Consider the following 17542-nt stretch of genomic DNA (forward strand, 5'->3'; position numbering starts at 1 on the left):
CCCTCTGCCTTCCTGCCTGGACCCGAATCCAGTTCAGGAGAGTCCCTGTACTCTCCAAAAGTCTCATCGCTCGGGTCTACAGCATGGTGGCTGAGAGTGGGGCAGGCTCGGTCTCAGTTCTGGCCCTGCAACCTGCCTGCTGGTGACCCTGGAGGACTCATTTGACCTCCCGAGTCTCTGGGTCCTCAGCGGGGAAATGAATAAGAAAGGAGGCTGTTAGAGGCACCGGGTGAAAGGCCCCTGTGTGGCCTGAACACAGTGCCTTCCTGGCCCAGCCATCCCTTCCCTCCATGGCAGTGGGAGCAAACTCAGATCTGGCCCATTCCATTCATCCCCGAGCGGTGAGAGGGGATTCCTTTTCCTCTCCCCTCACTCCTGCCTGGGAGCTGGAAGGATCCAAGGTGGGGTCATTTACAGGGCCCTGGGCCAAGCGACTCAAGGCAGAGTAAGAGATGGAGGCTCTCTTAGCAAAAAATGCACAAGGCTGTGCCCAGGGGGGTAATGCAGGCAGCGTGGAAGGTCTGTTTATCTGAGTGTCTCTCACTGGGAGCCAGACCACAGTGCCAATCACAGGAGACGGTTCCTTTCTCCACCCCCACCATCTGGAAGCTCCTCCTCCCCCACTGCCCAGCCGCACCCCCACCCTTGACCTGTCTCGCAGCACAACTTGATGGAACTTGAGGACTGAGCCCCACAGGGGGCGGGAAGGTGATGGCAAAGAAGGCGGGAGAAGGAAAGGGTGAAAGGGACTAAGGGCAGGGTCAAGACAGGACCCCAGAGAACGATATCTCGCCATTGACTACAGGAGGAATGGCCGTGTCAGCTCTGGAGGGTCTCTGGGCACCCACTGTCTATCAGAAACATAATGCAAGCCATGGGTAGCCGCACTGAAAAAAGAAAAGTGAATCTGGTGAAAGTAATTCTAATAATATATTTTACTTAAGCCAATATACCCAAGGTATTATCATTCAACATGTTGATAGATCCTACCTTACACATGTAATCAGTAGAAAAGGTATCAATGAGACACTTTACATTCTGCTCTGAACACATGATGAAAAGTGATGAGAAATGATGATGAAAAACCCAAGTGTATTTTACGCTTAGAGCGTGTATCAGTTTGGGCCAAACATATCCCAAGTACTCAATAGTTGTTATGAATTGAATTGTGTTCCTTTTAAAATTCTTATCTTGAAGACCTAACCCTCCAATGTGACCATATTTGAAGACAGGGCTGTCAAAGAGGTAATTAAGAGGGCCCTAACCAATAGGACTGGTGTCCTTATAAAAAGAGACGCTGGGAATATAAATTCACAGAGAAAAGGCCATGCCAGAACACAGCCAGCAGGTGCCCTCTGCAGGTCAAGGAAAGAGAAGCTTCAGGAGAAACCCACCCTACTGACACCTTGATCTTGGGCTTCCAGCCTCCCGAACTGGGAGGAAATGTCTGTTGTTTAAGCCAGTCAGTCTGAGGTATTCTCTGACAGCGTGGCCACATGGATATAATAGCCAAGGTCGAGATAATGCTGCAGAGAATGTCCGGGCTCAAGGGGGTGATGGGCCTCCATCTCAGCATCTCACATGGGGCCAAACTCGAAGACAGCGTGTGAATGATGTGGCCCTGAGAACTGATAGCTAGGACCCGCAAGGACTCTGTGTTAGTTGTGGACACCTTGGCCTCCACAGTGTTTGAAAACAGGCTGGAGGGCTTTGGAGGCTGATGCCTTGGGAAGCCTAACGCCCCAGGGACAGGGAAGACGTAGGGTCAGGAAGCCAAGCGTTATCTGAGTGGAGACAGCATCGTGGCTGAAGATGGGCCTCCCAGTGGGATTTGTGCTCAGCCCATGGCTGCACTTGGAGGACATCCCAGGCTTCAGAGGGAACCTGGATCAGAGGGGAGGTACGAGATACAGAGCCATCTGCATGCCATGGCATCAGTCACTCAGAACAGACTCTGGCCATACACAGCCATGAAGACCATGCGAGTCCTTAACAGCTGAATATTATCAGCCTTGAGGTGGATGATTCTAAACCAGATCCCCAGCTACAAGTACAGACTAGAATCTCTATAGCCTGAGACCTGAGAATTTCCGCAATCATCTCTAGAGGAGACAAAAGCCGAGAGGAGAAGTACCAGGAGATGCTGGGAGCTGTGTTAAGTCCCAGGTACCAAGCCTCACCCAACCCAGCCCAAGGAGGGCAACAAGCAGGGTTGAGCCCACTTGTAACCAGAACCAATTGCTAAATTTTCAGGAAATTTTCAAGCCAATTATCAAACACAGCGATTGTTAAAAATTAAATTGAATAAACTTACAATTAAATATATGATATTAAAGCAAAGGCGATAGAAACTCAAAACTCACCATTTCCTAATGACTTCATAGATTTCCCTGTTGCTATCTATGTGCTTGAGGTTATTTCTGTCTGATGGGCAGAGTGTAAGTGAGGCTACTGCAAGTTTCTTCCAGCTCCGCATTCCCTCACCTCACACGGGCGGCTCAAGGTCAGCCACGAAGGCAATACTTACATCACAGAAACCAGCAAACACTACAAATCAGGGCTTGCTGGTCCCCTCCCAGTTAAACGCTCCTGGGAACATCCCCCCGCCCCCAAATAACCAGGGGTGACCTTCCCACTCTCCCAGTATAACAGAGGGGCTTGGCTAAAGGTGGTTTGGTCAGTGGCTTTGCTGCCGTCCTTGAGTTGGCAAGGGGAGTCTCTCTCTCCTGCCGGACGCACTGACGGTGGCTCTGAAGCTAACTCGACTGTAACACCCCCGTGGAACAGGCTAGCCTGCCCAAGGTCTGGACGGGAAGGAGGAGAATGTGGGGAAAGCCAGACAGAAAAGCCACAGCAAGAAAGCAAGAATCGACAATAAACCGTCCCCCTTGGCCACTCTCCTGGACCCCACTGGCACTTAAGGAGGCGGCGACCCCCCTTCCAAAGAAAACACCCTGCTTTCCAGGGAACCGCCTCTTTGAAAAGAGGTGCGACCCTCCCCCCCCCCCCCCCCCCCCGGCCCCACCTCCCATGGCCAGAGGAGGCGAATTATTAGCAAAGAGGATGTTGTCTTCTCCACGTCATGGTTTCCAAGTCCACTTCGCCTATGAGAACCCAGCCAGACACCCTGACTATCTGCTAGACAATTATTTAATACTTCAGCCCTCTTGCAATTCAATCGCACCATCCCTGCCTTCGTGGCCCATTGAACACGATGCTAAGAAGAATAAAAACCTAACTGCTCTCCTCTCCGCCGGCTCCGCCAGATGTTCGGAGGTGGCAAAGCCTGCTACGCCCTCACTGGCCCCAGTTCTTGCAAGTCAACGCGGGAGCATCTGCGCATGCCCAGTTCTTTGGCAGGTTGACTGTGGAAGCCAACCTCGTCCCTTCCCCGATGCTGCGGGTGCTTTGCGTTGGGAGTGTTTTAAGGAAAAAGAAACACCTCGGCAACTGGAACAACTGAAAAGTTGAACCTGCAGCCATGATTTCCCATGGTAACGCTGCGTTAGGTACAGGCGATAGCAAGTAAACAGTGAGGAGCGGCGGACCCCGGCAGGCACGCAGTATGCACAGAGTCTGAGACCTTTGATGGACAGTTGAAGCCAGGCAATTAAAGAGAATAGGGTGGGTTTTGGCGAAGGAAGGAGCTATTTTCTTTGCAGGATGTTAGGCATGGTTCCTCTTTCGTTTTTTGTGCACATTCATTTTCTTCAACAAATATTTATTGAGTACCAGGCATGGCCAGGTGTACATGGGCAGCCTTGTATAAACTGGAGGCAGGGCGATGAACAAAACAGACAAGAGTCCTGTGAATGGGAGGCAATGATGTGTGCTATAATGGGATGTAAGCAACCAGCATGAGAAACTAACCTCACCCAAACCCCTTTAAGAAGGAGGCTGATTTTAATTAGTGGATTTAAATAGCTGGAAAGCATGTCGTTGACCTAAGATGTTTATTACTGTTCTCAGTAGCTTCTACATCTCATCATTCAACACCCAGGACCTCCCCACCCGTAGCCCGCAAACAGGAACATCCTCCTTTAGAAGTTCGAGCCTGATTCTTCCCACAGTCCCCACCCCTGGATTTGAGACTTGCCTCAAAGCCCCAGAACATTTAAGATTTATATACGGTCAATACCCTGGACGCAGCAAAGCGAAGGCTTCTGAATCGCACTTTATAAATCATTCAAAGACCTTAGTGCACGCCACTCCCCCCACCCCCCTTCACATCAACCTCATACCCTGCAGCCAGCAGGCAGACATTAATAAAGGCAAATGCTTGGCCCCATGTCCTTAGCCCAGAACCGATAAACAGCCGCACACCCAAAGGGTAGGTCACTGCCGAGGGCCCGAGGAACCGGGCTCAGGTTAATTGCATTTTTATCATCTGGAATGTGACCTGGGTTTCCTGCCCATTTTTTCTCTGTTTCTGGTGACTTCCTGTGTCTTGGACGCCTGTGGTCAGCCATAGTCCTAGGGCAGGTTTTCCTCTCTGCTTTTCTCGCACCGCTGTCCACCAGAGGCAAACGTCTTTATTTCCTCTCCTTGTGGCCGGGGCTGCCTCAGAGGATTCCATGACATAAAGAATTTAACCAGAAGATCAAAGTTGAGCATCAAAATATCTTGAAACCTTGAGCCTTTTGCCACAAAAGGGCCTACTCAAAACGCTGTTTTCTGAAATTCTTCACGAGATAACAGGTAGTGTGCTCCGCCTTAGAGCCAGCCTTGGAGGGCTCGCCTAGCACAGGTGAAAATGCACTGGCTTTGGGGGCAGCTGTGGGTTCAAGTCCCAGCTCTTCCAGTTATTAGCTGGGTGGCCATGGAGCAAATGCATTTTCTCTGTATACCTCAGTTTCTTCTTCTAAGATATGGGACACAACAGATTGGGTGGTTAAGAAATAGCTGTTGAATGAGTGAACGCAGGCATGCTTCAGAATTCCCCTGGTAGTTCCTAGGCATCAGGCTCAGGGGAGCGGAGGGAAAAAGGTGGGTGACTAGATGCATCCTTAAAAAGATCGTGTGGGGAGGCTGGGCCAGCAAGGAACCTACTTCAGGGCAACAAGCACAGGCCCAGCGTCTGTCCCATGAGCCCACACAGGCTTTGAGCCAGACTTTTTGGGTTCAAATCCCAGCTTCTTCACTTACAAGCCACATAGTGATGAACGGCCTGCCTAGTTTCTCTGATCCCCAAAATGGAGAATTACAAAAACACTCTCCACCTTGCAGGGCCCTTGTGCAGATTAAATGAATTAATACACATAAAGCACTCAGCAGAGTGCCTGGCCGTGGTCAGTGCTCAGCAAATGGTAGCTGTGTGTATTACATCATTCACGTTCCCGAGTGACTATTTTACATGGATGTCTCCCTGTCCCCAGTCATGGGGCTGCAGCCAGCATGTCGCACCGGATCCCAGATTCTGAACCTGGGAAGGCTAAGCTTTCGGCACAGCTGGAGCCAACAGGATGGGGGGAGTGGAGGCAAAGTCAAGTTCATAAGTGGAGGCTGTGCAAATGCAGCTGTGAGTGCTGGATTTCCATATTAATTTTAAATCTCTTCCTATTGGGATTGTTCAACAAGCCATTACTCTAATGGATGCAACCGCAGGCTGAACAATAAAGCACTAATCCACCACTTAGCGTAGATGCTGCATGCATTAAGCCCTGTAATTTTTCTAACTTTCTATTGAAATATAACGTGATACAGGAAAGCACACAAACCACTCAACCGACATTCACAAAGTGAACACACCCAACATCAAGAAAGGAAACATGACGGAGGTCTCCCCAAAAACCTCCTCAGGTCCCCTCCCGGCACTACCCCACCCCGAAGAAAACCACTGTCCTGATTTCTGAACTTGGGTTAGTTTGTCCTGTTTGAACTTAAAATAAGTGAAATTGTACAGCTGGCTTTTCCCCACTCAATATTGTGTTTCTGAGAGTTATCACACCGCCGTTCTCTCTCAGTTTTTTAATAGTTTACACTGTGGGAAGATAGCACATGCCCGTTCTAGTATTGATGGACACTGGGGCCGTTCCATGATGGGGCTTTTATGAAAAGAGCTGCTATGAGCATTCATGCACATGTTTGTTTATGCATGCATGCACGTGTGTGCGTGTATTGTTGTTGGTGGTGGTGGTTTTGCTGAACATATTTATGCACTTCTGGTGAAAATATACCTAAAAGTGGAATTGTTGACTCACAGAGTTTGCATATGCTCAGTTTCCAAACTAGCAAACAGACCCTATATTTTAAAGAACTTTAAAAATATATACAAATAAACGAATCTTGAAAAACTAGAAAATATAGATAAGTCTATATAAATCAGCAATGAAGAACCACCCACAATTACATAACTCTTATTCACATTTTGGCATAACAACTTTCAGTATTTTTCTATACAGACTCATGTATATTTTTTTAACCAATAAAAACCCCATTCTGTATGTACCATTTGGTAACCTGATTTTTATTTAGCAATAGATTGTAAACATCTTCCATGTCAACAACTTCACTTTTAAAACCTTTTAGTAAGAAAATGTTCAAACGCCTATAAAGGCAGACAGGGCTTGATCAGATGACTCCCCAACAGTCAGGCTATCTGCGCATGGGCAGTTACCTTCAGGCTCCAGAATGCCCAGTTCATGCTCAATCTGAGGTCTAGCCAAAGTAGTCTTCTGGCCCTCTTCCTGAGAGACTCGTAAGGGAGAACACACTGGTTTTTGTTTTGTTTTGTGGAAACTCAGACATATGCCATCGGTCATCTCACTAGCCTGACAAAGACAGGGAGTGAAATGTTTCCCCAAAGTCACACTCACCACAGCCTCCCCTAGCCACCCCCCACAGGGCTAGAGGGACCCCCTACAAAACTGCTTGGGCTTGTCCTCCCAAAATTTCCCACACTAATGAGAACAAATTCAGCAAGAATGCTCACAGTACTTTCCTGCCCGGAGCTAAAAAAAAAAATGCAAGACAGCCAAACCAAACAGCCTGAGGAGTCAAACCTCCTGAGAAGTGTCACAAATGGTGCTTCCGAGAGTTCCCTGAAGTGACATCTGGGGGAGACAGAGTTGGGGAGGGAGGAGATTCTGAATATGTTGGTGCTGCTGTGGGAGGCCTGCGGGGGGTGGGGGGGAGGGCCTTAAAGAAAAGGCATGCTGGCCCCTCAGCGCACCTGGGTGGGGTTTAGCTTTAGGGATTGTCCTGGTGAGAGTGATGAGAGCCAAACAAGAGCTTCCTGGGTGCAGAGTTCAGGAAACCAGCTAGAACATCGTTTTTGCAAGACGCTCTTTAAAGCAGAAGAGCTTACGCAGGGTCCGTTCATTAGAGCCAGATCCAAACAGCCAGTTACAGCGGGAGCCTCACCTCCAGCTCTGCCCTGAGACGGCCCCAAAGTGCACATCAGCTGCCAAGCGCCCGGAGGCCCGTGCTCTGCTCCTGGCTCGCTCCTACCATCCCCCATGCACGGGGCTGGGGGTGGGGGTGGGAGTGTTCAGATCAGGGCTGCCCCTTGCACAACTCCAGGGCCACAGCTTCACAATGGACACTCCAGGGTGAATGGTAACCCCGAAATGCAACTTGTACAATACAGTGTTAGCAAACACCCTGGGTTGTACAACCAAGCAGCCCTTCAGTGACAGTCACACTCACATAAAAGTAAGATCTAACAGCGCTCTGGGAGGGTGGGGGGGGGCAGAATCACAGGCACATTGCTAGTAAGAGTGTCTATAGTGGTTCACAAACCAGACACAGTCTTAACAGATGTGTGTTCAGGCTCATTTACCTTTTACCAGCTACACCCCCTACATCTCTACGAGTGTGCCTATTTGGTGTAGAAGAGGAAAGGACCAAAGGAGAGCAAATAGGGAGTCAGGAGGTGTCCCAGGCAGAGAAAACAATCTACACGTGAGGACCACAGTCAGAGGGGACCTGGGAGGCTCGGTGACTAAAGACCTTTTACCAGTCCCTGCTCTGTCAGGCCCTGGGCGAGGACATGATGTCAGGATGTCCCAAATGGGAGAGGAAGGGGAGAGAAGGTTGCCTGATTTGGGGGACCAGACAGGTAAGAGGCTAGTTTCCAATGATACAGCTTAGCAGACCCTGGGGAGAGGGGGAGGGGGAGGGGGAGGGGAGGGAGCCGGCCTGCAGTCCTGGGCAGAGGTTTGCGTCTTCTAGGACCTGTCTGATTGCACCCGGACAAGGACACTCAGTAGCAGATGGTCACCCCACCCCATGTTCAAGGGGCCACCAGAAGCATCTTCTCACGATGACAGGCAGGACCAAGTTGTGGATTCAGGAAGGAAGCCTTTGACCGCACACCCCCTCCATCGGCTCTGCATCTCGGACCCCGGGGACGTCCCTGGTGCTGGCAATGAGTGGAGACGCCATTGCAAACTCCTGGGCGAACTCCCGAGGCATCCGGGCCTCCCGCAAGTCCTCCCTGCTTCACCCAGCAGAACGTGGGTAGAAAGATGGCAGGTCGGTGGCCGGGCGCCTTACCCGCTGCCTGTTGTCTGCCTCCAATTATAAGCCGGACGTGCCCTGCAAACCAAAGGAGAGCAAATAGGGAGTCAGGAGGTGTCCCAGGCAGAGAAAACTCGTGCATCCAGCCAAAGCCTCTCCTCCCACTAATGCATTTTTTATGTCCACACGGCAGGTCCATAAGGAGAACCCTCCCTTCCGAGCCATTTAGCCATTAAGTACAGCAGGTAATGATGGGTATTGCAGGGTGGTGGGGTTTGCATTCTTTAAAAAAAAAAAAAAAAAAAATCAGTTTATCTCAGAACCGAAAACGGACGCTGAACTGCCTCTAAATGCCCCCCTGCGCCCCCGGCCTCCCAGGCGGCAGTCTGTGAGCTGACAGGCGGCGGTGGTCAAGACAGCGGCTCTGGATTCAGACAGACCAGGGTCCAATTGCCGCCGGCCTTCCCACCATCTCATTTGGTGACTTTAGGCGGGTGGCTGCAATTGTGTGAGCCTCAGTTTTCCCCATCTCTGAAACTGCAACACCCGCCTTGGGAGTCTATTGTTGGGATTAAATGAAATAACGCTTGTGGGGCATCAGGGCCCTGACAACAGGGATCGAGTGCTCTGTGAGGAGGGACTATCGTTAGGATGGATTTGTAAGCCCGAGTCCTCCCCAAGGCTTTTGCCTCAGGACATCTAGCTGCTTCTGCATCCCCCAGCATCATCTGCTGCGAAGTAAGACGGGGTAAATAGACCAGAAGGGGGGGGGGGTGTGGAGGGGAGCATTAGACTCCTTTGCAAGGCAGACCTGCCAGCATTCCCTTTGCAAGGAGGTTCAGCACTCTTGAGAGCAGTTGCCTAGAAACCGGAGCTGCGGTGGGGGTGGGCTGCTGCTCCTCCCTGAAGTCCCCCTAATTGGGATGCATGCAGGACTGTTTGTTGACACTTGGCAGGCTTTCCTCCTTCCTCCTCTGCAGAGATGCGGTCCCTCCTACGAGTGCTGACTCACATTCATTAAGGCGTAGCCATGGGCCGCGGCACCCAGAAGCCAGTGCGGATGGCAGCCCTGTCAGAACCCTCTGACAAAATGGCCACATCAGGTCGGCCGCTCTGTTTGTACTTCAGGATGTTCACCAGGTTTGGGGGGCAGGGCGGGGTGTGAACGAGGTGAGTGTGTGTGAACAGCGGTTACATGAACATGCCACGTCCAGGAGGTGGTACCATCAATCAAAGAGGAGACGTGCCTCCTGTGTCACTGATATCTATGCTGGCTCTCCGGTCCCTTCAGGGGTTTAGACACCACGTGGAGCCATTTGGCATGAGGCAGGTCAGAGACTGCGTTATGAGCTAAAGAAATAACTTTCCTGAGAGGCCCGTGGGGAGCCTGTGTCATTTGATCACTTCTTCCAGAACTCAGCGATAGGCGCTCTCCCAGGTGAAAAAGCGCATGGCTCAAAGGCAACCACTCGTCTCCAGCCCGTCTGGAAGAGTCAGCGTCTGCGCAGACGGTTCTGCACACCTACTCCACCCAAAGACCGCATCCACGTTGGTGGTGGCGTCATTGGCACACGCTCCAAAGTCGCATACATTTAATTGGGGCTTGAAATGCAAGGGTTTCTAATGCTTTAGTTATTCGTGCAATAAGTATTTTCTAAGGACACCCTATGTGCCGGTTCTGGGGATGCAGAAATATTTAGAAATTGTTCTGACCCTCAAGGAGCTCAGATTGGGGTGGAGGTGGGAGGATGGAGTTCAAGGACAGGCAAGTCAACCAGTAGCTCAGGATCGCACAGATGGGGTGGGGAGGGGGGCCGAACCAGCCTGGGAAAAGCAGAGGTGACTACCTCTCTGTACTTCCATCGCCTCGCTGTGAAAGGGGCTAATAGGACGACTCACAGCTGCCTCAGAGGATTATCTGAAGAAGTTAGAGAGATCAGTAGCCATAAAGCTTTTTCACAGTCACTGCCACGTGGTATTCATCTTCTAGCTGTGATGGTGGTGGTGTGGTGGTGACAGTTATTCCTACTTACTGGAACAGAGAGGTTAATTATTCTGCCTAAATCACACAGCCAGGTGTTGGTGGGGTTGGAGTTAGAACCCGGCGGTCTAACTGACATTAATGTACATCCCACTTTTGCCCACACCCATATCATTTCCCAGTGTCACCCTGCAAAACATCACCAGTCTGTAATGTGGGTTCCTTCCATTCTTCTTCCCCTCTTTCCTCCCTCTCTTTTTCTTCCTCCTCATTTTCCTCTTTCTTCGTTTTCTTTAGTGAAAACCTGAGCTAGAGATTAAGTAAAGAAGGAACCCAGGAAAGAAAAGCACTTATAATTAGACATTTTCTGCATGTAATGTCTTAGTTAGCAGGGCAGAGGTTAATTCCCTGGCCCTTTAGTTTAATAAATTTCATTACGTACATGATAACCAAGCATTTCTCCTACCCACCATGGACGGAGATTCACAAACCTTTATGAACTACCGCGTAAGGCAATTTACCAAATCCCCACATAACCGCGGTCTAATTGGGCTGTTTGGCTGCCATCCTTAGAGAAGAGAACCCCCTAGGCTCAACGCCTGAACCGAGTGCCACTTCCCAGAAGCCTGCGGGGCTCAGAGCCAAACCGCTGTCCTGGCTGTGGCCATAGCCAGAGAGTTGCAGCCGCAGTCATTCATGGCTTTGATGGTGGTGGGGGTGATGATGCCCGTGACAATTGCTGCCACTTACTTGATACCTCTGCTGTGCCAGGCACCACACTAAATACCTCTCGTGTATGATTTCCACTGTATCCATTCATTTCCCAGTGTTACAGAGGAGGGAAGTGCACCTCACACAGGTGGAAATGACTTTCCCAAAGTCACGGACATTGAGGAGAAGGAAACGATGACCATTAAAGCTGAGCAGACCTTTCCCACGTCCGTGCATTTTCTCACGCAGCACTCCGGGACCAGCCATCTGGGCTCAGATTCCAGCTCCACAGCTAGGAACCCTGTGGGCAGACATCCGGACCTCTCCAAGCCTTAGTTTGCTCATCAGCCAAATAGGAAGGAGGCAAATAGGAAGGGGGCAAATAGGAGGGGGGAAATAGGAAGGGAGGAAATAGGAAGGGGGCAAATAGAAGGGGGCAAATAGGAAGGGGGCAAATAGGCAGGGGCAAATAGGAGGGGGGAAATAGGAAGGGAGGAAATAGGAAGGGGGCAAATAGGCAGGGGCAAATAGGAAGGGGGAAATAGAAAGGAAGCAAATAGGAAGGAGGCAAATAGGAGGGGCAAATAGGAAGGGGGCCAAAGGGAACAAAAGTAACGTCTCCACTTTACGGCAAACCAAATTACTCCGGCCCCCTAGGTGGCGTCCTCAGCTGAAACCACTCTAGGTTTCGCCTTCTTCCAATTCAAACAGCACCTGCTGGGTGCACGTTTGCCCAGCACTCAGAAATGCCACGCAAGTTTTGCAAAGGAGCCAGAAAGAATACGAGTGAAGCAGCCAAAGTGACTTTCCCACTGAGAGTCAAGCCTCCTAAGCCTTTATCACAGTCGCATGGCATCTTTCTTCCATTTGATTTATGGCCCCAAGGAATCTGGGAACAGCCCTTTTCTGTTTGGGCTGAGCCGTTCCGAAAGGAGAGAAATCCATCTTGAGCTCTTGATCCGACTCCGCAAAGCTCCCATTGTTGGGCATTACAATTAGCAGATGACCTAGGGATGGCAAAGAGATGTTCCAATGTGACTTAATAAGAACGTGGCTGCACTGAGCACTCAGAATATGTTTGCAATCAATTTGCTGTATGCACAATATGCTACCAGAGCAATCTTTTGTGTTTTCAGTTGACCTTTATCTCCGGCAATCTTGTCCTATAAAGAAGAGTGAAATCTCCCCTGCAAATCATTAGCAGTCGGGAAGTGTCTAATTTGGATGCTGACAAAGATATTAACTTGTGGGGGGTGAACAATACTATGCATCCTTTTGTCAGAAAGGCAGTTCAAAAGCGGTGTTGTGACTACAGTTGACTGAAGTTCAATTACTGTAATAAATGTATTCCAAATTTCATCTCAATTGCATTTGCATTTTAATGAATGATTCTCACCTTCTTGTCAATTTGGCAGCCGGGCTAGATTTATTAAGTTATTGTATAAACAGGGCATTCTAATGCGGGAATTTAAATGCAAAAATATTTGCTCGGTGTGCATTTGAACTGGGACCGCGTTATTAATCTACCTGTTGCATGAGTTGCCTGGAAATTCCAGAATTTGAGAAGAGCGTTTTAGATCCCTCTGGCCATCCTCCTTGCCCTCTCTCCTCTGAAATCAGTATGTCCGGGTGGGTTGACAGAGCAAGGTGGGGGAGCCAGCTGGATGAAGCAGCCTCTCCAGGCCTCCAGCCTCCACAGACTGGAGAGAGACTGAATTACTGGCTGTGGTTTGCAAACAGTAAAATGTGTTCAGAGAAAGGTTCCTATGTAGGTAACCCCCTTCTGTAAGAACGGGACACCCCTGAAATCGGGCTGCTAGACGTGTTTGTTCACTTCAATGTCGTTCCTTCTCCGAGGAAGCACTCCTGGCTTTATAGCCCCATATTTCTTGCAGGCAGAGACGGAAGATGTGAGTGAAAAACAGCTGGATGCAAAGCTATAATGCCATTAAAAGTGTGTGTGTGTGTTTGTGTGTGTCATTTGGGCTGTTGGTTTTTTGACAAAGTGATTTGCAGTGGTTGATCCCATGCCCCCATAACAGAAAGGGTGAACTTAAGTTCCATTCATGGCCTCCAAATTGTCCAGCACTTCATAGCATCTTGCAAGCCTGCCCCCTGCCCGCCACAGTGAAGATAACTGGGACTGTGTTGAGATGACCTTCAGTCCTAATGTCCTGTAGGCCCTGAGGATGGAAGCTGACTCGGGACAGTTATTGCAAGCAGAGTGCCCTCGAGGGTCTGTCTCCTGCAGACACACTGAAAGAACTGTCTGAGATGAGCTGGCTGCTAGCATGTGCTGAAGGTTTCATCTCAAACTTGTAGCAAGGGAATTGGCCTTCTGATCAAGCCCACTGAAGCTTCTTTCTGGAGTTGTTGTTTTGTTAATAAAGGGAAAAGGGTGGCTGGACCAGTACAACTCACATTTCAAGGTGCATGGGAATTACTTGGGGTCCTGTTAAATGCAGATTCTTTACTCAGGAGGCCTTACCGGGGCCCAAGATTCTGTGTTTCTGACAAGCTCTCAAGCGATGAGGATGCTGCTGGTCCAGGTACCACATGCTGAGTAGCAAGAAGCCAGAGAGCATCACTCAAGGGAGAGATGGATAGTTAAAGGCCAACAGCTTTGTTACAAGTCTGAAGGGCCGCCTATTCAGGGGTCCTCAAACTTTTTAAAGTGGGGGCCAGATCACGGTCCCTCAGAGAGCTGGAGGGCCGGACTATATGAACTACTAATTCCTACTGTAACACCTTGGCTGCGCTCACTGCCCAAAAAACCTGGCGGGCAGGATCAGACTCCCCTGGGGGCTGCATGTGGCCTGTGGGCCGTAGTTTGAAGACCCCCGGGTGGTTAAATCTAACACCCCGGAAAGAACTCTTAATCTCATTAGACTCTAATGATTAGAGAATATCAGAAAATTGGCCAAATATTTTACCAGATATGCTAGATGCTTCTCAGAAGGGGCTGTTAATTACTCTCTGATCCAAGACCATCTTTTCTTGGGCCTGAGGCAATTTCTTTCTTAATACCATATTTTTATCATATTTAAGAGGCACTTTTTTCACATTTGAACATCTCTGAACTGGAGATGCAATGTACAATCATGACTTAATGTAATTGGCATGGGTGTTTTCTTCTTCGAGGTTCATGAAATAATGGTATGTCTTATAAGGGATGATGCACTGGTCAGCTATTTTCACTAATGCAAAAATATTTGCTCCGTGTGCATTTGAACTGGGGCTGTGTAACAAGATGTCCCCAAAACTCTGTGACTTTTAGTATTTCTTCCTTGCTCATATGTCTGTAGGTTAGCTGGGGTTTTACTGATCTAGGCTAACATTAGCAATGTTCAGGTCTATTCCATGCCTTTCTCATTTTTCTGGATTTATGAAATAATGAGGTTTCTTTCCTTGTCAAAGACCTAAATGAGCAAGTTTATGTCAAGCTTCTACTCAAGTCACATCTACTAACATCCCATTGGCTGAAGAAGTCACATGGCAAAGTCTAAAGAAAGGGGGGAGGGGATGCCAGTATTTGCCAACAGTGACCGAATGTGCCACAGGAAGTGTCTTGGACTAGACCAGTGGTCGGCAAACTCATTAGTCAACAGAGCCAAATATCAACAGTTCAACGATTGAGATTTCTTTTGAGAGCCAAAGTTTTTAAACTTAAACTTCTTCTAACACCACTTCTTCAGAATAGACTTACCCAGGCCATAGTATTTTGTGGAAGAGCCACACTCAAGAGGCCAAAGAGCCACATGTGGCTCTTGAGCCCAAGTTTGCCGTCCAGGGGACTAGGTGAAGCAAGGTCCAGAGGGGCAAGGCAAGCTGCCAGTTTTCCTTCTGCGAGCCTAGAGATGAACTCTGCACAGCGGCCCAGCGACACACACGCTACGCTTTTAAGCTTCCTCTGAATGTGCATGCCCCGCGCAGGTGGAGAGAGAAGTTGTGAATCGCCCCACGGGCTTCCAATCCCTGCTGTGCTCCTTTCTGCTGGTTGACCCTCGTCATCTTCATCTTTCCCTGTTTTCTCATCTGTGAATCACACCAACCTCTCAGGACTCTTGGGTAAACCGACAATAATAATAGCTCCCAATCGCTGGATCCTAGGTACTAGGCTCTTGATGTCACAATCCATTTCATTTAATCCTCCCAACAGCCCTCTGAGGCCAGAACTCATATTTTCCCCGTTTGAAGGTGAAGAGGTTGGCAGCCTGCCTACAGGAGTGGCAGAGTAGAGATCCCACCCAAGGGCAGCTGCCCAAGCCTTACTCTGCAGACACCTGCCTTCAGGTCTGAAGGTGCTGGGACTGAAGCCCGGGCTGCCCACTCCTCCATCTGTCCGTCTCAGCTAATCCCTGCTGAGTGCGTCCCGCGTGGCCACAGGAACACTCCTCGTCCATCAGCTCGCACAGAGAACCTAAGCCCCTTAAAAATAAAAGCCCGGCCCATGCACTGGTTAAGAGGAAGTTGCATTGGGTGGAGAAAACTTTTCCTTTTCTAATCTGCTCCTTCCCTGCTCTTGCCCGACGCAGTTAATTATTTCACTCCCATTGTTCCTCCTGCGATGTTAGCCAGGGGGGTTTTCCATTGTGAAAAGCAGTGAGCAAGAGGCCCGAGTGAGTGGATTGAAAGGTGAACACTGCTCTTCCCTGCAAATAGCTCCCTTCACACAAATAGCCTGTAATCAGCAATAATGATGGAGAAAATGTAGGGAATTAAATGGGAATTTGCTAAAATATTAAGCATCTTTTAAATGGGCTTCTGTGTGCTAGGGGAGCGTTTCAAGCTTGGCAGATGGACATCCTGCAGCCTCAAGTTCCCAGAATAGACTGGTGTGTCTGACATGAGGGTCCAGACCCTCCCCCCAACTCTGTTCATCTCGCACACAGTCTTTCCAGAGGTCTGGCGGGAGGGAGTTTGGCTGCCTGGGTTGAAGAGGGGCTGCAATTCCACCGGAAAACTTGCTTGCTGGAGTTCCTCCAATTCGCCAACACCAGCTCCCCTATCTCAGTGAGTTATTGACAAGACAGGCATTCATCACTGCATTTCAGGGTGTGTTACATACAGACTTGGCTTTTCACAGTGTCCTCCTGTACAGGTCCTTGAGAGAAATCTCTTCCTAGTTTCAGGACAAGGAATAGCTAGGCAACACCTGAACTGCTTTTTAAAAATCCTCTGGGCATTAGAAATCACGTGTTTCCCTCTTTGCATTGGCCACTAGGATGCTCAGGGCCAAATCTGTGCACTAGATCATGTGGCATGGATTTTGATACTTGTCTCACCTGATTTAATTTTCTTGTTTTCCCTGCCTTTTTATATTTCTTTTCTGCCACTAATACTTTTTGGAATAAGGGCACAAATAAGTCAAGTAAATAAATCTATCTAATTATGACCCCCCAAAAATAACTAAGATGCGAATTCTTGGAGGATATGATCACCTTTGCAGTGCCAATGCCTTAAACAGAACTTGAAACTGAATAAGTGCCCAGCACAGAATCTGACACACAGCAGATACCCAGCCCAGGGCCTGGAACATAATATTCAAGCCCTCTGATTCAGTGCACCATGGACCATCTGCCAGTTCCTTGTTATAAAATTAATTCATTGGGATGCTATTAACATCAAAGGAAATAAAAAGAGTTAGGCTGTTCTATGAGTGGAGGACTAGGTGTTCGCTCATCCTGCGTTCTTGTCCTAAGGCAGCCCTCACACAGTACTGCCAGTCGGGTGGCTTAAGCGACAGAAAGGCATTGTCTCACACGTTTGGATGCTAGAAGTCCAAGATCAGGTGTCAGGAGGGCTGGTTTCTCCTGAGGACTGTGGGAATTTGCTCCACGACTCTGCCCTAGCTCCTGGTAGGTTGTTGGTGATCTTTGGCATCCCTTGGCCCATGGAAGCATCACCTCATCTCTGCCTTCATCTTCACGTGACATTCTACTTGCATGCGTGTCTTTGTCCAAATGTCTCCCTTTTATAAGGACATCTGTCATATAGAGTGAGGGGTCAACCCTACTCCAACATAGCCTCACCCTAACTAATTGCATCTGCAATGTCCCTATTTCCAAATAAGGTCCCATTCAGACGTACCAGGGGTTAAGACTTCCAACTACGAATTTTGGGGGACTACAATTTCTTCTACAACACAAACATTTCAAGATCTAATTGGTAACAAGTTCTGCGGGGAAAGGTGGAGGCTTTTGTCCAGTTACACACTGAAGGCGGAGCCCACAGCTCACCGAGCTGACTGGGTCTGCCAGCGTCCCTGGGGCCCTCCCACAGCCACGGCAACGGCCAAACGGGATGGATGTCCTCTACCTCCTGCGTGTCCCCTACAGGGACTTGATCCAACAACCTTCCAGTGCCCAGGATGACACCCAACAGAGCCAC

General features: G+C 49.3%; 1 protein-coding gene across 1 annotated transcript in view; it reads left to right on the forward strand.

Annotated features, from left to right (window-relative positions):
- Positions 1-17542, forward strand: part of CCDC60 (coiled-coil domain containing 60) — a 94875-nt gene that overhangs the window by 42880 nt on the left and 34453 nt on the right. The window lies entirely within an intron of this gene.

The sequence above is a fragment of the Pipistrellus hanaki genome, assembly GCF_964339955.1.
Source record: "Pipistrellus hanaki genome assembly, chromosome: 19".
NCBI lineage: Eukaryota > Metazoa > Chordata > Mammalia > Chiroptera > Vespertilionidae > Pipistrellus > Pipistrellus hanaki.